This window comes from Peromyscus californicus, unplaced genomic scaffold (genome assembly GCF_007827085.1).
Source record: "Peromyscus californicus insignis strain IS unplaced genomic scaffold, ASM782708v3 Scaffold_13__1_contigs__length_99412109, whole genome shotgun sequence".
Lineage (NCBI taxonomy): Eukaryota > Metazoa > Chordata > Mammalia > Rodentia > Cricetidae > Peromyscus > Peromyscus californicus.
Window position 1 is genome coordinate 74,347,270 of NW_026294424.1, and position 27,542 is coordinate 74,374,811.

The 27,542-nt window shown below is 42.0% G+C and overlaps 1 protein-coding gene and 1 pseudogene across 35 annotated transcripts in view; both read left to right on the top strand.

Annotated features, from left to right (window-relative positions):
- The first annotated feature begins 2,396 nt into the window (after nt 1–2,396).
- LOC128108773 (60 kDa heat shock protein, mitochondrial-like) lies at nt 2,397–9,719 on the top strand (annotated as a pseudogene).
- Nucleotides 9,720–11,021: 1,302 nt separating this feature from the next.
- Adgrl3 (adhesion G protein-coupled receptor L3) overlaps nt 11,022–27,542 on the top strand; it is a 754,357-nt gene continuing 737,836 nt past the window's right edge. For 31 of the 35 annotated variants that reach the window (XM_052735282.1, XM_052735248.1, XM_052735252.1 and 28 more), the window contains exon 1: nt 11,022–11,138. The gene's annotated coding sequence lies outside the window, so the exon portion shown is untranslated. The remainder of the gene's footprint in view (nt 11,139–27,542) is intronic. The other 4 variants (XM_052735251.1, XM_052735253.1, XM_052735250.1 and 1 more) reach the window with 2 other exon arrangements.

Genomic DNA, 27,542 nt, shown 5'->3' on the forward strand with positions numbered 1-27,542 from the left:
ATTTAGAGCCTCTGTATAATGTCTGGCTGTGGGTCTCAGCACATGCTCCCATCTTCTGACAAAGGAAACGTCTCTGATGATGACTGGCCATTCAGGCAGTATAGGGCATGGTCTCCCTCTCATGGTGTGGACCTCAAGTTGAAGCAGACATTGGTTGGGGACTCCAACAAGTTCTGTAGCACCATTGTCCCATCACATCTTGTAGGCATGATAGACTATAGGTCAAAGGTTTTGTGGCTGGGTTCACGTCCAGGTTTCTCTTTCAGTAGCTTGAACAGTACCTTCCACACCAAAGAGACGGGAACATAGTGGTGAAGGCTCCATGCAGGCACCAGCTCTATCTTTCTACATTCAATGAGCTGTGCAAATTTGTCTTTGGCAAGATCCTCTCCCCATATCCCACCATGAGCCTGGGTTGTTTGGGGATCTCCAGGAGACCACCTCATCTAATGCAAAGTCTTCCATTACTAGGCGTCCTCACTAGGGTCACCCTCCTTGATTCCTGGAAGATTCCACATCACCCTACAAATCCTGTCCAATTCCAGCTGTCTCTCCCCACACTCTCTCCCTCCATCCCTTCTCCCCTCCACACCTGATCCCTCATATCCTGTCTCTACTTGTCCCCAGTCTACCTGCAAAATCTATTCTATTTCCCCTTCCCAAGGAGATCCATGTACTCCCTCCAACCCCCACCACAGAGCCTTTGATATTGTTGTATAATGTTGGTGTCTGTTACAGTTGCAAAGGAGTGAGAAGCAAAATAAGAGGACAGAAGAATGAGTATTTGATAAAGAAGCAAATATTCTATCCTTCCATTTTAGGCCATGATAGTTATTGTCTGTAGGCTGAGTTTTCCTGTGCTGGCAGGCACTCCCAAATAACCACTCAGAAACTCAATGTGAATTATAAATGCTCAGCCAGTAGCTCAGGCTTCTTATTAGCTAATTCTTACATTTAAATTAGCCCATATTTCTTACCTATGCTTTGCCAAGTGGCTTGGTCCCTTTCCTAAGTATGGCATGTTCATCTCATTTCTCCCTTCCTCTGCTAGCTACTCCTCTGACTCCCCCTTCCTCTTCCCAGCATTCTCAGTTTGGCTCTCCTATCTAACTTTATCATGTTCAGCTATTGGCCAGTCAGCTTCTTTACTAAACAACCACAGTGGCATGTATTCACACAGTGTAAAGGAATGTTCCACAATCATCAGCTACTTCTGGTTGATCAAACATATTTATTAGTAGAGTACAAGTTAGTTGGCCTTTGTAAGTCCGGGACATACTAAGAATGTCAGTCTTGGGAATGTTTTTGTGTTTCTAGAACCTTGAATCTAGACTCTGTGGTATGACGTTTGCTAACTGTGAAGGTTTACGTTGTTCATTTAGCAGTATCTATAAATCACCCAGGAAGCAAGCCTTGGACATGCATGTTAGAAAGATTCTAGACTGTGATAATTGTGGTGGGATAAAACCTACAGTAAGTGTGGACAGAACTGTGCCAGCAGCTGCACACCAGCACCAATTCCCTGAGCAGCTGCTTGATGCTCCTGGTGCTGCGGCTACCCAGCCACGATGGATTCCAACCTCAAACTAAGAACTGAAACCACACTTGCCTTTCTTAAGTTGCTTTTGTCGGATATTTTATTGCAGCAACGAGAAAGTAACTAATGCAGTAAGGTAACCCTGTTTGTGTGAGCCCCGAATACTACAGAACAGTTCTTCTCTCTCACACATTTACAGTAAGTGGCTGTGTGCATGCCGTATTGAACTGAATCTGGAGTTATGAAAGGTAATTTGACTGCGGGCTCTAAAACAAAGTAGCTGGGAAAGTTACACAGAGAAAACAAAGCTTGCTGGTGTTTTCAGAGCCCACTCGAGTTGGTGTGAATGTATGCGAACATTTGAAATTTTTTGATTAAAAACATCAGAGACATTAATCCATTGGAAAGGGGCATTAATCCACTGAAAACTCATTATGTGGGAAAAATTTACCCCTTAATCAAGAGAAGCTGTCTTCAGATACACCAGTTTGAAAAGCCACCTGTGGTGTCACAGGCCTGTAATCCTAGCATTTGGGACACTGAGGCTGAAGGATTGCCATGTGTTCAAGGCCAGCCTTTGCTATATTGTGACACCATGAGTAAATAGAAGCATGTACATCTAGATCTATAGCTCCCATGTCTTTAAAACTGCTGAATGCATTAGCCATCTTTTGAATTATAAAAAGAGTGAATTACTTTTAAAAAAAGGAAGGAATAGAGGATACCAAATAAGTAGGGCAATCTAATATGAGTAAGATTTTATAATATCACATTACTGAAAAAGTTCCTTCTCACCCACTGCTTGTGGTACCACTCACTACCTGTATAAATACTTGGACTACCCACCATCCTTCACCAGATGAATCCAGATGAGACCAGCATCCTGATCTCATTTACATTAGCCTTATGCCAAAAAAAAAAAAATGTAAAATTTGGTTCAGATGCCTGAGCCTTAATGATTCAAGGTGTAGATTCACTAGCTGATGCTGTAGCTGTTAAATGAGGCCAAGGAGAAAAAGAGTGACTATTGAACAGAGATGAAGAAGTCCTAAAGCAACAAAAGATGGGGTGACAGTTGCAAAGTTAATTTATCTAAAAAATAAATATTAAAATATCAGAGCTACAGTCCAACAGTGGTAATGTACATCTTTCATCCTAGCACCCAAGATGGCAAAGGCAGGAGGATCTCTATGAATTCAAGTCCAACCTGGTCTACAGAATGAGTTTCAGTACAGTTATGATACTCAGAGAAATCCTGTCTTACCCCCACCCTCAAATCTGAGCGACATTTGTTCAAAACATTGTCAATAACACAAATGAAGAGGCACCATGGAATCATGAATGCTACTATTCTGGCATGCTGTGTTTTCAAGGAAGGCTTTGAGGAAGTCAGCAAAGTGCTAATCCAGAGGAAATCAGGAGAGGTGTGATGTTAGCTGTTGATACTGAAATCGCTGAAATTAAAAAGCAGCCAAAACCTGTGTCAACTCCTGAAGCGACTTCTCAGGATGCTACAACTTCTGCAAATCAGAAACATCAATTTTTGTTTATTTGCTTATTTTGCTTTGTTTTCATGACAGGATTTCTCTGTGTAATAGCTCTGCTTGTCCTGGAACTTGCTCTTGTAGACCACGCTGGCCTAGAAGTCACAGAGATCTGCCTGTCTCTGCCTCTGTAGTGTTGGGATTAGAGGTGAGTGCCACCACTGCCCAGCTGGAAACGTTCTTTCTGATGCAATGAGAAATGTTGGAAGAAAGATCCTCATCACGGCAAAGGATAGAAAAACATATTGATAAACTAGATATTATTGAGGGCATGAAGTTTGATAAAAGATATCTCTCTCTACATTTCATTAACACACTGAAAGGTCACAATTATGAATTCCAAGATGCCTATATTGTGTTGTGTGAAAAGAAATTCCTAGGGTTGAGTCCATTTTATCTGCTTTGAAAATTGCCAGCTCTCACTGGAAGCCCTTTCGCCAAAGACACTGGAGGAGAAGCTCTAAGTACAGTCCTTTTCAACAAGCCGAAGCTGGTCTTCAGGTTGCAGCACTCAAAGCTACAGGGCTTGGGATCAGAACAAGCTTAAAGATATTGCTGTTTGCTACCAGAGATGCAGTATTTGGAGAAGGAGCATCGAATCTAAATCTTGTAGGTGTTCAAGCTCATGAGTTAGGAAAGGTTGGAGAGGTCATTGTCACTAAAGATGGCACTACTATACTTTTAAAAGGAAAAGGTGACAAAGTTGAAATTGGAAAACATACTCAAAGACAGGCAGTGGTGGTGCAGAGCTTTAAGCCCAGCCATCAGGAGGCAAAGGCAGGAGGATCTCTGTGAGTTCAAGACCAGCCTGATCTACAGAGTGAGTTCCAGGACAACCCGGGCTACACAGAGAAACCCCATCCCCCCCAAAAAAAAACAAAAAAAGAAAAACATATTCAAAAAATCACTGAAAGGTTAGACACCATAACCAGTGAATATAAAAAGGAAAAGCTGAATGAGCATGTGGCTAAGTCTTCTCATGGAGTAGCTGTGCTGAAGGCTGCAGGAACAAGTGATATTGAAATGAATAAGAAGAGTTACAGATGTCCCCAACACTCCAAGAGCAGCTGTTGAAGAAGTACTTGCTCTAGGAGAGGGTATCAGTCTGCTTTGCTGCAACCCAGCCTTGAATTCCTTAATGTCTGCTAATGAAGATCAGAAAATTGTTATACAAATTATTCAAGAAGCACTCAAAATTCCTGCAGTGACTATTGCAAGGAATGAATGTGTTGAAGGATCTTTGATTATTGAGAAAATTCTAGAATTTCTCAGTGTTGGTTATGATCCTGTGCTGGGAGATTTTGTGAACATGGTGGAAAGGGGAATCATTGATCCAACAAAAGTTGTAAGAACCGCTTTACTGGATGCTGCTGGAGTGGGCTCCGTGTTAACAACAGTGAAATTCCTAGAGAAGAGAAGGATCCTGGAATGGGCACAATGGGTGGAATGGGAGCAGGTATGAGATGTAGCATGCTATAACTCCGAGAATAGTGGTTGGCCTTATTAATCAATTGTGACAGGAAATTTAAGGTAGGTTCCTCACCAATAACTTCAGAGAAGTCACCTCAAATAAATTACTGAATAAAAGGCTGGCTGATGACTATACCCATCAGTTACTAGTTTCAGTCGACAATATATAATGGTTTACTGATGTCAATGCCCGTGCCTACATATAATTTGTTTTGTATTTTTGAATTTGTGTATTCCTGATACCGGGTACAAAAGCCATGTACCAGTGGTCTGCCCTCAGCTTAAATCATTGAGGCATTTCTGCTATTCTGTTCTGGTCAAGATTATCATCAGATGAGTAGTTCAAAAGCAGCCTTCCCGTGGAGAGTAAGAGTAATTGTGCACAAAGTAAAGAAGTCTCCAATCATGTGTCAATCTCTGTGTAATAAACTTATATTTAAAGTTAAAAAAATTAAAAGGCTCTACTGTAAGGAAGTTGTCCCTGGATACCTTTTTGGATTAGTTAATTTATCCCACAGGACAGTAAAGTATATTCTGATAGACCATGTGGTGTGGTGTATGGCTAGGTCTTTATTCTAGTGCACCCCAAATCCTTAGAATTCTAAGCATTCACTGCATACTAGCAGTCTGAGCGCTGTGCTTCACTGGCAGCTCTGCAGATGTGATTTCACCCTGATTACCTTGATTTGCCAGTGTATTTAGGCCTCACAGCATTTAAAAATGTAGCTGTCTGCAGATACTTGATTGGGTATTAGAGGACTGTCCCTGATGGGGAAAGCTCAGTAATTTGAAACCCTGTAAGTGCTTACATGCTTTTGAAGAAGAAAGGTCATTTTATGTGAAGGAGGTATCCTCTCCCGTCTGCATTATCTAGTTACTTGGCTACTAGGAGATTATAATAGGTAAAGTCTGGCCAAGGGTAGTGAACAATGTTAATTCATGGGCTGAGAAAGAGCTAAGGAATGAGAGGAAAGAATCCTGATTTTTCGAGTGGACACAGGATTGCCTCCCATCTGAGGAAGAAATGAACAGGAAAAGCTGTGTGCAATTTTAGGAAAAGGTTTTGGAAGCTGGGTACTCTCTTTCTTCCCTTCTTCCTTTCTTCTCTTTGTGTCTACATTGTAGGCCTAATTGCTAAACTGTAATTGGGAACAAAGGCTACAAGTCACTGCTGCTGTTACTGCAAAGCTTTTTATGAGCCAAACTGAAACATGCTGAACCTCCACTGTACTGCATTTTCCTCCAAACTGCGACTTTCCCTCTGGATTGAAACATTTGCTCCAGAAGGAGAGAGGAGACTTTTCAACTGAGGTTGAAAACTGAGGTGGTAAACAGGAGGTAAATAAAAGTTCATTATCCCAGAACAAAAAACTTGGAAGATTATTAGATATTTGAGTGCCCTTGCCAACAGTAAAAGCAGCTGGGGGTGGAGACTGAGCAGACAGACTGTGGTAAGACAAGAAAGAATGAATGAAAAAGGAAGGGAAGGATGCTGTGGATATGGAGCTGCCTGCAGGCTGCTTAGAGAGCTCGCGTCATGTCCAGTGGGCTTTCCAGGGGTACAGTTGCTTTTGACTTATCCCTGCTGTTCTCTTAGTAACCCCTCACCTACACTTCGGTTGGAGACCCCAAATGAATACTCATGGGGACACCAAATTGGACATTAGTGCAGTTCTTACTTTCTGAGGTGAGTAGAAATGTGTGTGGTTTTTCTCCAGAAAAGTCCATCACCCAACAACTTCCTCACGGTGCAAAATTTTGTATGTTGCATTTTATCCTAATGTTTACTGGCAATATGAATCTATTCCATACACCCATTTTTCAATGTTTTAAATAAAATTTCATGGTGTTTGGTACTTTATTGTGCTTATTGATTTGACAAGAATCTTTTGGTCAGGAGAGTTTAATTGTTATTAAGATTTTATTTTTTTTCCTTTCCTATTTAGTTAGATATTCTGATTTTTAACATTTTGAGATTCTCTTCATTTGGTAAGTACTGATTTTCCTCCGATTAAATGGCACTAGAGCCAACTCCTTCTAATGTACTGGATTAAACTTCTTCTCAAAAGCACCATTCTAGTATGCCTGGAGCTACTTTGTATAAAGTGTCTGCGCTCCTTAGTCATCTGCTTTTGTCTTTTCTCCAACAAGGAGTTCAATACAATTGTGTAGGGAAAAAAAAGATACAGAACTTCCTTTACTTTCATAGAAAACTCACCTGAGAAAATATAGGCAAGATCATAGATTTCCTAGTTCTGAGTGGAGGTTTACATCTTAACCAAACATAAAAGACTATGCGCATCATATTAAAAGTGACTTAGAGCCGGGCGGTGGTGGCGCACGCCTTTAATCCCAGCACTCGGGAGGCAGAGGCAGGCGGATCTCTGTGAGTTCGAGGCCAGCCTGGTCTCCAAAGCGAGTACCAGGAAAGGCGCAAAGCTACACAGAGAAACCCTGTCTCGAAAAACCAAAAAAAAAAAAAAAAAAAAAGTGACTTAGGAGCATAATGTTTGAGCTTAAAATATGGAGAGCTGTTACGAAACACTGCAATGTTGACACACAGTTAAGCTATATAAATAACCAATTCTCATCTTTTCAATGGCTTTTAAAACCATCAGTCGTTTTTACCCACCTCTTTTCCTTTCCACCTCACTATTATGATCTTTGAAATTTTTGTTTAATTTTGGTCAAGTCCTCTTAGGTGAGCAATTTTCAATTATTTAAGGGACTATCCCTAGTTTCCCGGTGAGATGTTCCACATTTTGATAAACAAATTACTTACAGACTTACACATCCATGAGTTATTTATATTTAACTTTCTAGTGTCCTCACTAATAATATTTAATATCTTTGATTTATTTTATATCTAATACATCTAAAAATATTCTTCTTTTACTTTTCTATATACGCCCATCAAGCATATGGTAAATAGAAACTGAGTTGCTTCCATTCTGCCTACTTTACAACTAAGAGTCTCTTGTCACAATTTACTAGTTTATTTTTTGTGAAGTTATTTGTTTAAGTTAAAAGTGAATCCAGATGTCAATTTTTATTTAATTACTCATGGGAGCTTGTAGCTGTCCTGTATTAAGGAAATTCAAGCAGTCATACTTGAGTCTATGAAAATCTACTTCGTTAGAATTCAGCCATTAAATATCTTTGGCTTTCTATTCCCCCACCCAAAGGAATTATTATATATGCAAAGAACTATGGATACAGTTATTTTTTTTTCTAATACAGAAAACTAAAACTTGGAGTTTCCCTTGAAGATAGCTCTTTATAATCTGAGAGGATATAGGGACAAGCAGCTCATTATGTAAAAAGAGCCAGAGATAAGCAGAATGAACTAGGCACTGTGGTAGAGGTAGGGCTGTGGAAGCTAGTCACTCTTTTGTTCCTGTGACAACATACCTAGAAAAGCAACCTCATGGGAGGGAAGGTTTACTTTGGCTTAGAGTCTGAGGCCTCAGTCCGTGTTTAATTGGTTCTGTTGGTTTTGGTATCTATGGTACAGAACAATACTTGTGCTTGTGTGGCGAAGCAAAGCTGTTCATCTCACAGTGACTGGGAAGCAGAAGTCGAGGTGTGTGTGTGTGGGGGGGAATCCCTAAATCCTCTCCAAAGTCACACCCTCTGGTTCGAACATCCTTATAGCAGGCCCAACCTCTTAAAAGTTCTCCTGCCTCTCAATAGCAACAGTGGCTGGGGACCAGACTTTAACATAAAGACCTTTGGTGGACACTTAGTATTCCAATCTCAACAGAGAAGATAATGGATGCTGTGTGTGTGTGTCACATGTCATACGTTACAAGAACTTATTTTCTCACCTTGGGATAGATAAGAAAAGGCTTCTTGTGATTTGAGCTTTGAAGAATGAATGCAATTCTGATAATCACTTGTGGTGGGGACGATCACCTAATTATGATGAACTTTAGATTCTACAGATGTGCTGGGGTTGAAGTTATGAATTTATGAAGTTATGGATTCTCATAGGATGTTAGATCGTTTTGAAGTTATACAACCTCATGCCACTTCCGAGACTTGAGTAGGGATGCATTGTACTTGTTGGGTTCATACAATAAATCTCAATTACTAGAGTATACTGATATAGAAAACGCCTCCTTAGTCATTTGAAGTAATGAAATTTTATTGCAGAAAAAAGGAAACAATGATACGCTTAGCCATTTCATTTACAAATCATCTCAAAGAGGTGCAATAGTTGAGAAAGGTCACCTGAGCAAACTTTACCACAGCAGAAAGCATGGAGTTAGAGTCAAGACAGTTTTCTATATGTTTTATGGTAATATTTACTGATATCAAGAAATAAAAACCATTGAATTCCCATGCTCCATTTTTTTCGGAGAAAGATGCTTTCAGTACTGCCGTGAACTTGTACACTGAGGTAAGTTTGAAGGAACATAAAATGGACCAAAGGCAGGAAATGCTTTAGAAGTAGGCACCCGCATAAGGACCACGTGGAGTAATCTGCACCTGTAAAAAAGACACTGGCAGAACTCCCAGCCTGGTACCTCAGTCACCTCCAGCTGAGTGGGGGGAGGAAGACAAGAGAGCAGGAGGGAGGCGGGGGAGAGTGAAGAGATAAGAGTGGAGAGAGAGAGAGAATGGGGGGAGAGGAAAAGGAGAGTGCAGAAAGAGAGAAAGGAGAGAGAGAGAGAGAGATAGAGACATGCTCCTAGCCAGGAGAGAGGTACCCTTTGTCTGACAAACCCTGCCAGGGAAGCCTCCTGTAGCCGCCCCGCGGTTCCCACCTCCAAGCATCTGCGGAGCGGCTAGGTGGAGCCCGCGCCCGCGGAGCCCCGGCGGACTCCAGATCCGGGTTTTGCCGGCCACCCCTTTCTCCGGCTGGAGAGCCCCCCTCCCCGGTCCTGGGAGCTCTCGCGCCCGTCGTCGCCCCGCCGCCGGTGGTGGCTCACTCCGGCCTCGGCTGCCTTGGCCGCCGCTCGCACCCGTGCCTGACGGCGGGGCGCGTCGCCCCCACGAGCCTGCTCGGCCCGCGGCGCGCTCGCTCCCAGTTCCCAGGAGCGGGGATGCAGATGGCACGGCCGGGCCGGGAGGGCGCCGCCGCCACCACCGCCGCCGCTGGCATCTCGCGGACTGCGCGCTGCCTCCGCTCCCGCAGCTGCTGCTGCCGCCGCCACCGCCTGTGACTCTCGCCCCCCCCCCGCTCCCCCCCCCCCCCCCGCGCCCCGCTCCCCTCTCTTTCTTCTCTCTCCTCTCTTTTATTTATTTATTTATTTGGTTGGCCTCGGTCCTCTTCCTCCCGGGTGTGCGCGCGCGGGCTGCACGGTGTGTGCTGTTGGGCAGGAGCTCGCTCGCCCGGGTGGTGTGTGCGCGCCGCGGGGGGACAAGCGTGTGCGTGTCTGGAGGGCACCCCGAGCCTCCTCAGTGGCTCCTCCGAGGGGGTGGTGGGGGGAGTCCAGAAGAGAGAGAAAGAGAGAGAGAGAGAGAAAAAAAAAAAAAAAAGAACCGAAGCCGGCGGCCCCGGCGGTTGGCGGTGACGGCGGCGGCTCGGAGCCCGGGCCCCGCGATGAAGCTCCCGCATGCCCGCAGCTCCCCGGCCCCGCCGGCGAGCTGATCCGCCACCACCGGAGCTCGGGGCTCGCCACCCCCGGCAGGCACGCAGCCCTCCAGCGGGGCCCGGCGCCCGCTCTGCCCGCGCCTCCACGCCGTGCACACCGGGGAAGGAGTTGGCGCGGCTGGGCTCCTGGGCTCTCGGAGCGGCTTTGCGGGCGGCCGAGCGGACCCTCGGCGACAGCCGGAGCACCTCGGGGGCCAGCAGGAGGAGGACGGCGAAGAGGGCTGGGCGGAGAAGCCACTGCTGGTCCTCGCCGCTGCCCCTACCTATCCCCTCCCTCCCGCTCGGAGGCGGAAAGGGGAGGACGAGGAAGAAGAAGAAAAAGAAAGAGACGGGGGGTGGGGTGGGAGAACTGGATATAAAGATCGGCTTGGGGGGGGGATGGTGGAAGATTTTTGGTCTCCTCAGCAGCGGCTTTTCTTGCGGCGGCGGCGGCGGCGGCGGCGGCAGCGGCAGCGGCAGCGAGAGAAGGCAAGGCAGCCTCAGCTTATGACTGCCGCATGTTAATAGCTCCCGCTCGGGTCCGCGGGCTGCAGCCGAAGACACACAGCCTGACTCCGAAGTTGTGCAACTGTGCCCTGGGAGAGACATTTGAACCCTCCTTCTCTTTGCTCCGCTTTTGCGCCCCCCCCCCTCCCCGGGGCGTGTGAAGCGAGGAAACGTAAAGGAAGACTAGCATTTGGTTTTCCCGGCTTCCCCTTTCTCCATGGCTGTGTAGAAGAAGAAAGGAAAGAGACACTTTTTGTTGTTTCTTGGACTGGGGTCTCCACCCTCCTGCCGTCTCTTGCGTTTTGATCATCATTTTTTTTTTTTGCTTGGTGTGGCTGGGGTGTCTACACTGGGGCCGGTCCAGCTTTTTTTTTTTTTTCTTTCTTTCTTTTTTTTTTCTTTTTTGCCCCGGGGCTCAATGGATGGATTGTGGAAAACTGCACCGGGTTGCAGGTTGTTGAGCAACTGATGGGACCATCTCAGGGACCGGCGGTTACGAAAGGTAATTTATTCTTTGCACTCTTCATAACAGTGGTCGCCCCTGCTCGGGCGCAGGCGGCGGCATCCGCTGGGCGGGCAACCAACCGAGGGGGGTGCGGGGTTCACGTACACTCACCCTTCCACTCACACATTCGCCTTCGCACACTCGCCCTCACGCGCACACTCATCTCATCGTGATGTGGAGCGGGAAGGGAGCCTCCTGGCTGGTGGGCGCTGGGGGTTGGCACGGGTTCGAGGTTCTACCGGCTACTGGGCGATGTGGTGACCGAGGGAGATGTAGGGGAGAGGGAAAACCCGCGCACTGGCAGTCGCACTCGCCGGGTGACAGGAACGAATCCCACCCGGAACATTTTCCCTCCCTCGTCCCCCCAGTGTTGTCCTTTGGTAGGGGCAGGAATCAGCCGAGGGGGCGCCTTTTCTCCGCTAGGCTGGAGTAACACTGGAGGTGGGAACGGGTTGGAGGACGAACAGGGACCCGGTGAGGAGCTCAGTCTGGGGTGATGGCGAATGCAGGGTGGTGAGCCTGGTGTGATCCTCCCTGGACGCCTGCCTGGGAGCATCCAAGGTGGCCGAGCTTGCCCAGGTCGCGCCCCTGAGAAGTGGAACCGCGTTGCCCCCTCTCGCGTCTCCCCTCTTGTGTGTCCCCTTCACGGCAGTTTGGTTTGGACCTGAGTGCCTAGGCTTTGTTGGGCGATTGTGGTTGGAGAAAGCTACCACTTTGGTGGCTGGCCCGGGGGTTGAGCTGTGCTGGGAGTGAGCACCCACTGTAGAGAGGGTGTTCAATGGTCGGGGCGTCCGAGGCGCCAGGGTGCGGTGGGCAGAGTAGTGGTGGCCCTAGTGGCGGGTTACAGGTAGAGGAGTGGGCATCTCGGTGCTTCGCTTGGGAGATGGACAGTCTCTGGGCTGAAGCGGAGCATGGGGAGCAGCACTACCCAGCCTCTGGTTCTACCCGGGAGGTGGCGGTTGAGCATACCAGATGTCCAGCCGTGCAGCCCTGTGTTTGTAGGGGTAGTGGCCAGGGGCCGGCGTGCATGTTATCTGTGTGTATAGGAGCCTGCGCGTTTGGGGTGGCGGGAGGAGACCTTCGCAGGGATGGGAGACCTGGAGCTACTTGAGTGGAGCTTATTCATAGAAATCGCTTGGGATCCGCTTAGCTGGAAAATCTGGTTTGAGGAGGCCCAGAGGGCCCCTGGTAGGGTTGCGAGGAAGCCTGGCGGCAGGTTCCCTCTTCCCTGGAGATGTGTACAGTGCTTGGAGTCGCTGGTGCAGCGCTCCCTCTACTCCAGATTGGCCTTGAGGAGGACCTGCTGGAGCAGTCACCTCTTGCAGATTTGCAGTAATCAAGTGTATCCTGCAGAATCCCTGGTCTTTGGAATTATCTGGCCACTTTCTCCGCCCGGATAGAAACGTGTGTTGCTTTTATTGATGACCAGCGATAGAGCACTTGGGCGAACTGGAGGCTTGGGAGCCACCTCCCGGGTGTCTCCTCCCCGAGGCTCCTGTGGTCCCTGACTGCAGTAGTTAGAGAACATTGTAAACAACAGTGTAAGCATCTTTGCTACTGTCTCCCTCAGAGCCTAACCTGCTGCTGGTGTCTGGTGTGTTTACTTTCCTGGGCGAATTACTCATTAGGAAGTATAAGGCTGTTTGCCCCTCTGATTTTACATCTTTGCAGCCAGCTGCTGGGGAAATGGGGAGACAGGAAGGAAAAAATGCCTCTTGTGCTTTGCTCTGAAGTAAATAGGAGGTCCGCTTATGTTGGTGTCATATGGGCTGTCGTCGCTAGTTAAAGAATGCCGTCGTTAAAGAATCTGCAAGGAAACACTTGAGTGATTTTGTGTTGGGAAAGTCAGCTGCATTTGCCCACGAGATAGCAGAGGTTAGCCAGTTTGCTAATTCATTTTTTCAGTCTGGAATAGTACTAAGTGATCAGCAGTTCTGGCGCCCAATTTATCTGTATTGGGATTACAAGTAGAATGGCCAGTTGTTTTCCAGTATCACCCACAGAGGATATCAGATAATTTCTGTAGGAATCGAGAGGATGTTTGTGCTGAAATATCTCTCAGCGTTGTTCTCTGTGTGTTTTCTTAATCTCTCTTTAAGTAACGGGAGGATGGGTACCAGATGTACAGAGATAAACACATTTTAATAGACTTATGCTTGCAAAGACGACTACTTTTAAAATACAATAATTAAAACCTACTGCATGACCTAGTTGTATATTACTCCTGACTACTTTGATGTTTATTGAAAATGGCTAGGATCTAGTTTATTTTAAAGAATACGTCTTAGTAAATGAGTATTTTATTTTTAAGTACACTTTTATTAAGGTTTTGATCACTTCACAAAGCAAAGGTTTCAAAGGACAAGTCCTGAATCATCCATTGATGCCTAATTTGAATAAGTTACGTTTTATGAGAGATATTGTAAGTGACCCTGACCATAATTTGGAACTTAGAGAGTTATGGCCTAACCCCCTAGAATTTTTTTGTCCTATGGTTTTTTTTTTTTTTTTTCCTTTCTGGAGGGTTTGTGTGAAAGTCTCCCCCGTACTTGCAAACATTTCTGAGGACTGAAGAGTGCTTCCCTCCCCTTCCAGCTGCTCTCACCAAAGTGCTCTGTAGGCTTGGTGCTGGGAGATCCCATCAGATCTGTTCTCTGTTCCTTAGCAGCATGTGTTTCTTAGCAGTCATACATTCCACAGGTCCTGATGTCATTCAGATTGAGTCTGTCGATGTATTGTGCTGTCTGAAGGTGAATATGTCAAAGAGTATTTGAATGCCATTCCGTAGCACTTGTTTAATCACTAAATACTCAACAATGGGCTGCTCTGGGGTGCATGGTTGAGTGGACTACTTCGGTAAACCTGGAGTAGGAGGAATGATGAGTACAAAGGTTTATGTGAACTATTTAAGTTTTTGAGATAGAGATGTTGGGCTGCATCAGGCATCCCTGGCCAGAAGAGTGATAAGTCAGCCTGTAATTTGTCAGCTGGGGAAATGATTTTGATGTCTCAGTTTAGGATGCATAGTGTGATGATTAGGCTTCAGATTGAGAGCCCTGCCTGCTCAAAAATATGAATGGAAAGTTTTCTCAAGTAATTTCCTTAATAATATCCTCCTTGCCGTTTGCAGATCCCCCCCCCCCTCCCCCAGGGAGTAACGGCCAGTGTGGGACTCACTGGCTCCAGCTCTTGTGCCTGGCATTGTTTCTAGTATTCAGCAACAGGCAACATTTTTATGGACTTAATTTACCTTTGATTCACAAAGAGCTATAGCCAAGGAAATCATAAGTAGTAGATTTAAAAAGATGGTAAGATCACAATGGTTGAGGTTCGTCAAATCATAATGTCACATTGAATTGTTTTTCAGATTTGATCTGGGCCACTTTACAGTTTGGTGGAAACTCTCGGAAAAGGGCTGCCAAATGAAAAGGACTGTTACTGTTAAAAAAACAGGGCCTTTTGCTTCGGAAATCAGCGAGGAAATGGATTGTGATTTTTGTATTTAGGATCATGCACTGATTTCGAGAAATATTGACATGCTTTAGTTTACCCCAGTGTGAGTGGGGCCAAAGAGAGAGCTTGGGAGGAAAGGCAGCTGGCTTTCCCTAAGTTTCACAAATGGCTCTTTTGCCCTTGATTCCTTGGATTTGCATTACATTCAAAACAAGCATTTGCTCACTTAGGGTGGACTGAAGCTGCTTTGTAACTTACCCTTGTTTGCCTTTTAGGGCGTGTGTATTCTCAGATCATGTTGCATTTGTGTCCTTTTATTTCATGCAAGTGCATTTGCTTAATGAATGCCTGAGTTTATCATAAAAACAAAAGCACTCAAATATAAGGGCATTCGAAGATTTTTTTTTTTTGCTGTATCTCACTTATACATACATATGCACAATCACTATGTGTGCATGCACACGGTTGTAAAAATTTTAATTCTTGCAGAGGAAACTCCAGTATTTCATTCATTGTGAACTTGATACTGATGCTAATATACATTTGACAAACTAGTGTGAACTTGTCTCTAGTTAACATTAATGATTTGTGTGCTGTGCAGTCCCCTTCCCACCTCAGAATATGTCGAATCATTTTCCTGACCTGGATATTAATAAAATTAATTTTACTTCATAGGTAACCAAGTATAATGTTTTTCTTAAGATTGTGAAATGTACTCATTTATTGACAAAAAATATAAAAACATAATTAGTTGTCTTATGCTGAAGCAACTGAACTCCATTTATTTTGGGGGTGGGTATAGTTATGCCTATATTTCATCATGGCAGATTACTATAAGCCTTTCTTCTTTTTTTCTTTCTCTGTGGTAGAGCTTGAACCTAGTGCTTTGTATGCCCCAGCTAAGTAAGTGCTCTACTACTGGGCTACATTTCTAGATCAAGAGTCTGTAAATATTAATAGATAATGAAATTATTCATGTCTTGGTATGTCCTATTGACATTATTAAAAGAAACTTAACTTTAATGTTAATGCATATCTCCGTAAGAGTAAGTAGAGGCCAAATGAGGCTAAAATTTTAGCCTATTTTATTCAAAAGTTTAAGTGGAGTAATGTTAATGGCAATCCATTTCGCACTGAAAACGGTCTTTAGGACGGACAAATAAATCTTCCAACTAACAGCATCTGTCTTGTGAAATTTACAGTTCAGTTGTTGGGTAGAGCCGAGAATGTTCTCAGACCAGTGCTCTCTAAGTGTGTCTCTAGGAACTCATGAGCTATGAGGCCTCTTCAAAGTTCTGCAAAGAGAAAAAACATTTTCATAGTCATACTTACACTTTATTTGACTTCTTTTTCTCCTGTTAAAACATATGGCTCTTGAGATTTCCAGAAGGTGTATGGATCATGATGACATCATTGCTCTGATGGCATATGACATGTGCACTCCTGTACTACTGCCTTCTAAGAAACTTCCGGTTTACTAATACATAAACAGTGATAATTTCAGATAGCATACTCACAAAACACTTCGCATCATTCATTTTAAAGAATGTAAAGGAAGCCTGTGACCAAGAAGATTGAGACCCTCTTAAACTTTTCCCGACATCTGTCTCCTTTACCCATAAATGTCACCCATATGACCATAAAAGGGTACATTTAGGGAAGAGTAATTACGTACAGCTCTAGCTTCAGAAACTCAAGCAGGTTGGAGATAATTTTGTTTACTAATTACTAAACATTATCATTATTCTGTTCCTCGCCGTTCTGTGAAAAATTTGGTGTTTAGTGTTTGGGTCAGCACAGATGTCCGGTAAGATCCTCTGACCAGCACTTAGATGATTCAGAGGAGCCATAGAAAAAGTTAAATCTACTTAGGAGATGTAGATCTTTCATAGGTAGAATGGTGTAGAGATAAAGAGAACCATATGTTTGCCTAGGTTTTAAGAAGCTGTTTGACTTGGAGCAAGACATTTGCTCTTACTGTACCTCAGTTTCCTACTTTATTCTAATGGGGTTGACAGTTGTGTCACATTCACAGACTGTTGGGGAAATTTAATAGGGGCATATACGGAAAGATTTGAAAACAGATTCTGGAACACAATGTTAATAAATAGTCAATAACTGCTGTCTTTATTATCATCATCATTAATATTGAATCTCCCAAGATTCCTAGGAAATGTTAATCAGTTCCTTATGTATGCATTAAAATCTTACTAAATTAAACACTTTCATGTAAAAAGATAATGCTTATTTTATTCTTGTATCTTACAACTCATGGAGAGTTGTTGGCATTTTTTTTCTATAGGAGAAATTAATAGAACACCTTTGTCTATTCGAGCTAAGGTTGAAGTTGGGGAGTGTGAATACTCAATTAAAACTAGTTTCAAAGACCCTAATTGAATATTTATGCATCTTGGGAATTATTAGGGAGGAAATCACTTTTCTGAAGTGATATCAAGATGACTCACTACACACTTAATCTGTTAATCACTACCTAAGCACCACAACAGGCCATTTCAGTGACAAGGATCCTTGGAGTAATTATATCCTATGGTTGAGTCTGTATATGAGTGGTTGAAATGCCTAGCTAATGGTGAAAGAAGCTTTACATATGAAATTAGCTTGATTAGGTGCTGAAGTTTTGCTGGAGAACTTTAGTTCTTGTGAATCTAGTTTTTGGACAACTACTGAGAACTTTATACATACATATATGTGTATATGTGTATGTATGTATATGTATAGACTATACATATTTTTGGGTGTTTTCCATGGATCTCTCTCTATAAGTTTGAAATCAGGCCTATCACTGTGAATTCAGTACTATAACACTCATGATCCTCAACACTTGGATTGATGCCTTCACAGTTTTACAGAAACTAAATTGTACAGCATAGATAGACAGAGCCAACAACTGGTTTTAAGTATGAACTTTTCAGAAATGGCCTTTGAAATGGAGACACCTGATTATACTCTTCAGCATCCACAGATCTATCTCCACCAGCTCTATCTGAGTAACAAAGAGAATAAATCCACACTGCTGGTTTGGGAAAAAGAATAAGAAGTAAATGTAAATGTGTCTGCTCTCAGCTCAAGGAAGCATTTGATTCATGATACCTGGTATTATCAGTCATCGTGTTATTAGAAATATCCTTGAGTACAATCATTAAGAAAACACAGCTAAATCAATTATCATTTTCTTAATTGAAGAGTTCTTGATGAGCTATGAAAATCAATAACATTTTATTAAGAAATGTTTGGTTTCTAGTATTTGTCTTTCTTACTGTTCATTCTTCCACCTCTCCTTTGTTAAACATTTAAATATTCATTTCTGAGTGCTTCCTCTTCAACTAAAATGTTAAGCCCTGCTACTAATTCTTCACCCAAAATAATCCTGATAGAAAAATAAAGTCTCTTTTGACATCAACCTAGCACTAGCACTATGCATGAAGATTGACTTTAAATCATGAAAATAACCATTTAACTTAAGACATTTCAAGTTAAACAGCAGAACTTCTTTTCACAGGGTGTCAACAGCTCTTTAAGCATTAACTGCCTCAATGTTGTAACCAAATCAAGTCATCATCCACTTCCAAGATTTACAGATTTCGATGCTTTTGAAAGATTTATAACCTCAAAGTACAAGTACTCATAAGATTGCTGTACATGAATTATGCAAAGGAAACCTTACAATTCAGAACCCAAAAATTGCCTTAAAGTCTAGAAGTATTGAGAGGCTCATAAATAAATCCAGAGTTGAGAATGAACATCTGTATTCCAGTGACAGTTGCCAATAAAAGTTTCTTTCTTCTTCTTCTTCTTCTTCTTCTTCTTCTTCTTCTTCTTCTTCTTCTTCTTCTTCTTCTTCTTCTTCTTCTTCTTCTTCTTCCTCTTCCTCTTCCTCTTCCTCTTCCACTTCCTCTTCTTCTTCCTCCCTCTTCCTCTTCCTCCTCCTCCCTTCTCCTCTTCCTCTTTCTTTCCCTCTTCTTCTTAATGTGTGACTCTTCTAATTATCTAGCTTTATGTGGAGAAGGAAAATCTACAACACAGTAGTTTAGAAAATATGGTGGGGAGACAAGACAAAACAAAAAGCCTGCATGTTCAACAACTGACTTGCTAAGTTGCAGCACACTTAAGTGTTTGAACGTATGACTCAAGAAAATGAAAGCCAACTTCAAAACAAAACCAAAACCCTGAGAGCGCTTTCTGTTTGATCAGCCTGTGTTGGTGTTTATGCATCCCGCAGAGGCAGAGTGTGTTACTATTCAGGACAGCCCCCAGTGGCTCACAGTAGCCTGAGCCTGTGAGAATAGGGGTGAGACTCAGCCCAGTTTTTGATGTTCTGCTCGGGTGGGTAACTTGAATACTAAAATGCATTCCATTGACAGCTGACCCTGTGAGAGGGTTTTCAACAGTCTCCTTTTTTGTTTTGGTTTGGTTTCATTCCCCCTTCCTTTCCTCAAAGCTCTTCCAAATAAAGACTTTTGGTTGAGAGGAAATGGGCCTGACTGATGGTCATCTTTCCACGTGAGATTTGATTTCTGGCAGGCAAGTGAGGTTCAGCTGATTTCCATGAGCATTTGCTTCCCTTCAGATTTTCAGTGTTCTTGATTTGTCAGAGTCTAATGGTTGTTGTTTGAACCTTGAATCAGAATACTGATCATGACTTCAAGGAATGGACAAAGGACCTATTGAGGAATAGTTTGGGTTAACACAAGCCATGTGTATATCTATTGCTTTTCTTCTTTATAGTGGCTTTAAATGTTCAATAGAAGTTTTCTAGGGAGTTTTAATTCTATTAAGAACAGTTGAGTATAGACAGAGAACTGAAGCAACTATTTCCTTTAACAATAATACAGTCTTTTCAGTTTAGGAAAATTTTAGTTAAATGTCTCTTTCACTTTCAACAACTTTCTTCTGTCTGGCAGTCAAGGGCTTCAGAGTCATTCTGAAATGATGAACATTTTATGATCATATCTTTAATATCATATTTTCTTTCATTCAACATAAAATGCTTAGATGAGATGTTATATTTATTATCCTTTTCTTTTAATTGAGAAGACACTTCAAGTTAGTGTTAGGTTGAAATGATTAATTTACTGGGAGGTTATTGAGTTTTTTAGGTAAAACTTTTTGGGGGGAAGGGTGGAGGCACGCCTAAATCAGTACTGTTTAACGTATCCTCTGCCCCTGGGCTTCTGCTTCAGCTGCAAGGCCCTCCCTACTCTACCACTTTCCCTTTACTGTGATGTTTAGAAGTTGGTAATTGGATACTTGGGTTTTACAACTGTCTACTACAGCTTGAGTAGCCCCAAACAGAAATCCCCCTATCTGAACCACCCTCTCTTCTTAAAATTCAAAACTTACTCAACAAACAATATGAAGCCGTGGGAGAAGTTCTTCACCTGATTTTAAATGCAAAGTCGTATATGAATAATGTACATTTAGACAATGTGTAGAGGGTACATAGGAAGCATGAAGGAATTTCGTGTTTATACTTGGGTATCATTTCCGGATACCTCACTATATACATGCAGATATTAAGCAACAAGCAAATATTCCAACCACAGAGCAGTTCTTTCCAAGCAGTTTGGACAAGGAAGACCACACCTGTACTACTAGCAAAGCAGGATTGGTAAGGCTGTTCCATTTCCTCTGTGGATGGAAAGATAATTAACTTGGATGGAAGACTCAATTGAGATCAGATGATTTCCCACAGAAAAAAGAGAGCAGTTCATATCATCCTAATGTCCACTATAGTGACCCTTTATTAACTGATAACAAACCAGCATTAGAAAACTGGGTAGGACATCCACTGGTTGTCTGTAAGTCATGATCTTGTACAATGGTTCCATACATCCTGTACCCAGAAAACCAAATAAGATCATGCAAATCATGGGTTAGAAATTTTCAGCTTTTTTTGTTCAGAAACACCTGCTCTTGCTGAAACTGTGTCACAGGTCATCAAAGCTCTGCATATGTGAAAACGCACTGAACACTGAAAGATGTCACTTGCAGAAAACTTTTTCATTCAATGTTGGAGTTACTCTGGAGTCCAAAAGGCAAACTGAACTCAGGTTTGGTCAGAATGATGGTTTCTTCTTGTATATTGTTCCCATTGCAGAGAACAGTGCTGTTCTTACAGGTCTGAATTAGATTATATAGGCACCAAGTACACACAGGTGAACAAAGCTCCCCAGATGTCAGATCAAACAGTATTCAGGATGGACTTAACTCATGTTTGAGTTCCACGAAGTCAGAATATCTTTCCAAAAAGGAACACATAGTGAACCCTTAGTGAAGATGGCACAGAAGAAAAGTTATCCTAACAGAAACTGGAGAGACAAAATTAAGGTATGGGCATAAACACAGCGTAAAATAAATGCAAACAGAAGTAAAAGAAGGACTAGTATGCATTTATGGATATGTATCCATCCATCTGTTTGAGCATTTACATTGGCTAGTGTGCTCATTATGCCGTGCTTCAGATGGAAATGCATGCTTATTCAAGCAAACCTTCTGTTTAGAGACAGACTTTTCAAATATATAGCAAATGAGATCTTTCAAATAATAGTGGCTAAGTAACTTCATCTTTGTGCAATTACTCCAAGGAAACTTTATCTCGGTATATCTAATACTAATGTTTTCAAATGATAGACATCTAATCTATTTCTATTATGTCAACATCAGAACCTGAATGACCAGCCGAAGTAAAGTGGTACCCTGAAGTATTATTTATATGAATGTAGGCTAGTAAATGTATTGCCTTTTTTTGTATATGTATATGAATATGTGTGGGTGGGCATGCCTATGTGTGTGGATGTAATGTGTGATGAACGGTGAATATACGTGCATTACATGTGTGTAGGAGCCCACAGAGGATATAGGAAAGCATCAGATACCCTGACACTGATATCATAGGTGGTTGTGAATCACCATGTGGGTCCTCAGAATCAACCCCCAAATCCTGGGAGAGCAATAGGTGCTCTTAACTACTGAGTCCTCTCTCTAGCTCCCAACTTTTTTTTTTTTTTTTTGAAACAGTCTCCTCGTGAACCTGGAGCTTGTCAACATGGCTAGATTCGCTGGCTGCTGAGCCTTCAGTATCCCCCTGTGTCTGCCTCCCCAGTGGTGGCATTATCAGCTCACAGTCACTTTGTGGTAAGCACTCTAGTGACCGAGCCATCTCCCCAGATCTTTTTTTTTTTTTAATTTCCTAGTTTAGACTGGCCTTAATTTCTTCATTCTCCTGCCTCAACATCCCTATTCTAGGCATGTGCCACCATGTGTAAGTTGTATTTTATTTTGCCTTTTCTTTATTTAAATTGCAAAGTTATGTTATTTTCCATATTTTTTTTGTACTGACTCGGTGTAAGTAGTAACATATGAAGACAATTTAGGAGAAATCTTAAAGGTTAATAGAAGTTTAATTAGAAGAACTCCCTTGAATAGCGACCTTCGTTATTGCTGCAAGTCCCTCAGGAAGAAAGAGCATTAGAAATCATTACGCTATCAACATTGTGTTTTGGTGATTTGATGGTATTAAGCAAACTTTGGAAGCATTTCCTTTTTTTGGTGCATTTGATTAAACGTGTGATCTTATCTTGGCGAAACAGCCTGCTGGGCTGCAGACAGTAGTGTTCAGAAATGAAATTTGCTCAGAGCCTCTGAGCAGACCTTTATTCAATGAGACCTTTCTTGAATAATAGATGGTAGTGAGATAGCAGCAGTGGTGTGCCTGTGTGTTTTGTGTGTGTTTTCTCCCTTGAAAATTACGGAGGGTGGAGACAAGAACAATAGCAACACAAAAGGTAATAGAATACGAAGGAAAGCATCAAGTTTATAAATGAGATATTGGCCCACTTTATTATAAATGGACAGCATTATGTGTGAGAAGTCACAATATTAGTATCAGAGGACTCTGCTTGCTGTTCTTTATGGATGTTAGTTTGGACCAGTAATGGCTGAATTTTGACTCTCATTCATTTCTCCTATGGTAGCTTATTGGATATTTTGAAGATCATATTTAAATTATATTTCATGATTACATAACATACTCACTCCGAGCATTACTAACAAAAAGTTAAGACAGTAGCCATTTAATATGTTAATGCTCCTTATTTTAGTTAGGGTTATTATTGCTGTGATGAAACATCATGACCAAAATAAATTTTGGAGGAATGGGATTATTTGGCTTACACTTCCATATCACTGTTAATCATTGGATGAAGTCAGGACAGTAATTCACAGAGGGCAGGAGCCTGTAGGCAGGAGTGATGCAGAATCCTTGGAGGAATGCTGCTTAAGGACTTGCTCCCCCTGGCTTGCTCAGCCAGCTTCCTTATAGAATCTAGGACTGCATTGAATCTGTAGATTGCTTTTGGTAAGATAGCCATTTTTACTGTGTTATCTTACTGAGCATAGGAGATCTTTCCATCTTCTGATATCTTCTTCAGTATCTTTCTTCAAAGACTTGAAGTTTTTAATCATACAAGTCTTTCACTTGCTTGCTTAGAGTTACCCGAGATTTTTGATATGAAATTCTCCATAGGCCTGAAAGGACAATACTCAATTTCATATGGAAGACAAAAACCCCAGGATAGCTAAAAGAATCCTGAACAATAAAAGAGCTGCTGGGGGTGGGGGGCAGGTCTCACCATTCCTGATTTCAAGCTGTACTACAGAGATATAGTAATAAAAACCACATGGTATTGGCATAAAAACAGAAAGAAAGAGAGAGAGAGAGAGAGAGAGAGAGAGAGAGAGAGAGAGAGAGAGAGAGAGAGAGCAAGAGAGAAAGAAAGAAAGAAAGAAAGAAAGAAAGAAAGAAAGAAAGAAAGAAAGAAAGAAAGAAAGAAAGAAAGAAGAGTCCAGGACAACTGATCCAGAAATGGCTCTACCCACAAATGAACTGAGATCTCCCACATCAATCACTAAGAAAATGCCCTACAAGCTTGCCTGAAGGCAATCTTATGGAGGCATTTTTTTCAAGTGAGGGTCCCTTTTCTCAGATGACTCTAGCTTGTGTCAAGTTGACATAAAACTAGTCAGCATACTCCTTAATTCACAATACTTGCAGAGTTATGTTGAACTTGTATTTTTACATCAGCTGCCCACATTGGTATTCTGTGTGTGTTTTAGTGGAACTGAGATTAAAGTATATATTCAATTATAACATTTTCTCCAACTTCTAAGTACCATTTTTATTTTTGAAAGCATCATTTTCAATACTGTAAAATATTCCTTAGTATAGATAGATTTATCTATATACTAGCTTACTTATATTGGCTCTCAGTTTTTACTAGGATAAATGATGTCACAAGGAATATGATAAGGTTGAAACCTTGGTTGATTCTCTACTTGTTTTGTGACTCAGATTCCTTGCATTAGGTTAGAGAGCACATCATAGTTTGTGACTTTTCACATGTGAGAGTGTGCCTTCTGGGTCAGTGATCCTCTGAAAGTTACTTTACTTAGCAATTATTAATCCTTTGTTTCTTAATGTAGTAACTTTTACCTTTTTTTTTGGTAATTTTTAGCAGTTACTGAGTTACCTGTTTACCAGGATATAAAAGCCAAGCTCCCTCTATAGTAAAGAAAATAATTTCCTGGATATTTTAATATTTGAGTAGGACTGTGGATTATAACTTTAACTACCCGGACTTTCCTGAATAGGCCCCTTATCTCCTCAGTTCTTTGCAGCTGTCATTTTACAAAAGTTAGGTTTTACCAAACTCTTAATGGAACACTGAACTGACCATTTGATGTATCTTTGAAAATTCAAGTTTGAAAAGTCAGAGTAAATGACCAATAAACACATTTAAAGTAAATGAGATTTGTGTATGAAAGAACAGAGAATTCAGTGAGGTAGGGAGATAAAGCGTTATGGCTTACAGTTAGTAAATGTGAGCATGAATATTGTTATACATGTGGTTAGAGATCTGTTCATAGAAATGTATTAGGGACAGAATTGGAGGTGGTCCACAGTGCTTATGATGCACATTTTTGTAATTTGTACTCTGATACCAACTTCCTAAATTTGATTCTGTCAATTCTATTTGTGAGTGTGTGTGTGTATGAGTGTGTGTGTGTGTGTGTGTGTGTGTGTGTGTGTGAGAGAGAGAGAGAGAGAGAGAGAGAGAGAGAGAGAGAGAGAGAGAGAGAGAAAGTAACTGGCAATACTCTTTTAAATAATACTGCTGGGAGTTCTGATTCCTTGTGTGAATATGTACATTTCAGGTATAGTTCCAGGAGACAGAGCAGCTTACTTTCCCACTCTGTGTTTTGTGTAACTCTGCACCAGAACATATTTATGAGACAGATTACAACGCTTGATAAATAAATGACTGTATAACTGCATGACTGTGCTCAGTGGACCTGCATGAATCAAGTGACTATGGGAGTAGCTATTAAAGTTTCTGTGGCAAGATAAATTCAGATGACGCTGAAATTTGCTGTTTTCTACCCATCCGTTTCCTTAAACATTCAGCTGTGAAGAGCTGAAGAGACTGTCCCAAAGTGAGGTGTTGGGGGTGCAGCTTGCCCGCCCTGAAGCAGCCTTCCTTGCACTGCTTCTGGTTCCAGGCACTGTATTGGCACCACGGAGTTGTGTTCCACCGATCACAAAAACTTCTGTCTGTCCCTTCTTCGAATAGAGGACAGGATAACCATGGCTTCCTTTAGAACATCTAGAATATATAGGAAAGTGGTGAACCTCATTCAACTAGAATTCCCTTGGGGGTTGGGTTGAGATGTTTCTTGGCGGCAGAGAGCTTGCCTCCCAAGTGTAAGGACTTGGATTCTATTCCTAACATGCATGGCTATGGGCCTGTTCTCACACACAAACACACACACACACACACACACACACACACACACACACACACACACACACATGCACACTCACACACATACACAAACACACACAAACAAAATAAATAGTTAATTAATTTTGAAAAATTGGACTATCCTTGCTTGCAAGTTACATTTCCAAAAAGTAAACAAGCCATCCCCCCATTTTATTCAACACTATTCTTGACATAGTTGATTTTATAACAGTTTTCCGCTACGTCCTCCTTGAAGAGCCAATGCATAGTATTGCATGTGGTAATTGGAGGTTTTTAAAAGATAAAACGGATTATATGTTTTTATAGTAGTTTATGGTAATGATGAAGGTATTACATTAAAATATTAAGTATTCTAATACCTCTCTATCAGTCTTCAGATTTCTTTATTGTACTAGTAACTGAACGTTGTGAGTCACACAGTAAATCTCAGAACTCACAAGCCTGAGGAAACAGAATTGGGGATTCAAGGCCAGCCCCGGCTATTAGAAATATCTTATCTAATGTTTCGCTTGCCTATTATATGTTTTTTCCCCAATAAATCAGTTCAGCATTTGGTATTGTTTCTTATATCATCTTTCTTCCCCTCATGCTTAAATATTAAATACATTTGAAATCCAGGGTTTTGTGTCCAGAGGACTATTCTCTCTATTTTAACACTTCTTTTTAGAAAACAGAAGTGTGTACACTGAATGCTGAATACTTAATGTTATTCCTGTTTTTCACATGACTGAATTTGTTTACATAAAATTTTAAGTTATTATAAATTTCAGTATTATATTGTGTTTAAGCTCTAAGAGAAGCTGAGTGATCTTTTTTGAAAGTGAATATATGCATCTAGTAAAATGTGAATGCACACAGTAAAAGGTCTCTCTGAATGAATATTGAAGAGACTAGAGCAGAGTTTTAGAAATTGGAAAATTTAAAAATTTTATACTGAGAAAAATTACTGACAATGCCTTGTTTTCTCATCTGTTAGAATAGGGGTAAAATAGACTTATTTTCATAGGTATAACAAGTGAGTGTGACAGTTGAGCCAGGGTACACACTACATGCTCAATAAACAAAGCTAATTATTTGTTTGAATTTCTAGATTGTCATGTTTTGCTGAAGTCGATCTCTTCCCCTAAGTATACTTATACATTTTTTCTGCTATTCCCTAAAGAATATCTTCACTTAAACTAACTTTATCATTCACGTCTGTCCATTTATTCCAGATGTCTGCAGGGTGCTGGGGATATGGAGCATACATAACACAGCAGAAAGATCCTCTGACTTTATGAGACTTGCAGAATGATGGAAATTAGATATTAAACAATGTATCTGATTTTTTTTTTTTTTTTTTTTTTTTTGGTTTTTCGAGACAGGGTTTCTCTGTGTAGCTTTGCGCCTTTCCTGGAACTCACTTGGTAGCCCAGGCTGGCCTTGAACTCACAGAGATCCGCCTGGCTCTGCCTCCCGAGTGCTGGGATTAAAGGCGTGCGCCACCACCGCCCGGCTGATTTTTTTTTTATTTAGTTAAAGTTGGTGGTCCCTGGATGTCCAGAGTGCCTTGACAATTTAGCTGCAGTGTTAGGTCTTGTCTAAGGTGGGGACTGGATGGGTTTCTGAAGGCAAGTAGGAAGTCTGGATATCAGCCTGGGGAATGTGATGCTTCAGACACTGTTATCAGAAGGGCACACCACAAACACAGTGGACCAGTGGAGGAGCGATGGGGCAGAGGGAAGGGAGGAAATTTCAAAGCACTGTTTTGATTTGGCTGTATGGACATCACCTCTGAAATTGTCATCTTACAGAGTGTGCTCGTTAGTTTTTGTCAACTTGATCCAAACAAGAGTCACCTGGGAAGAGGCACCCTCAGCTGAGGAATTGTCTTAATCAGATTGGTTTATGAGCATGTCTGTGGTGGCATTTGCTTGACTGTTGATTGATATGGGAGGACCCAGTCGACTGGAGGGCATGGCCACCTCTGAGCAGGTGGTCCTAGGTTTTATGAGGAGCCAGTAAGCAGCAGCATTCCCTCCTGGTTCTTCCTTGGGATGCTGCTTGAATTTCTTTCCAGACTTCCTTTCAGGAATGGCCTGTTACTTGGAAATCTAAGAGGACATGG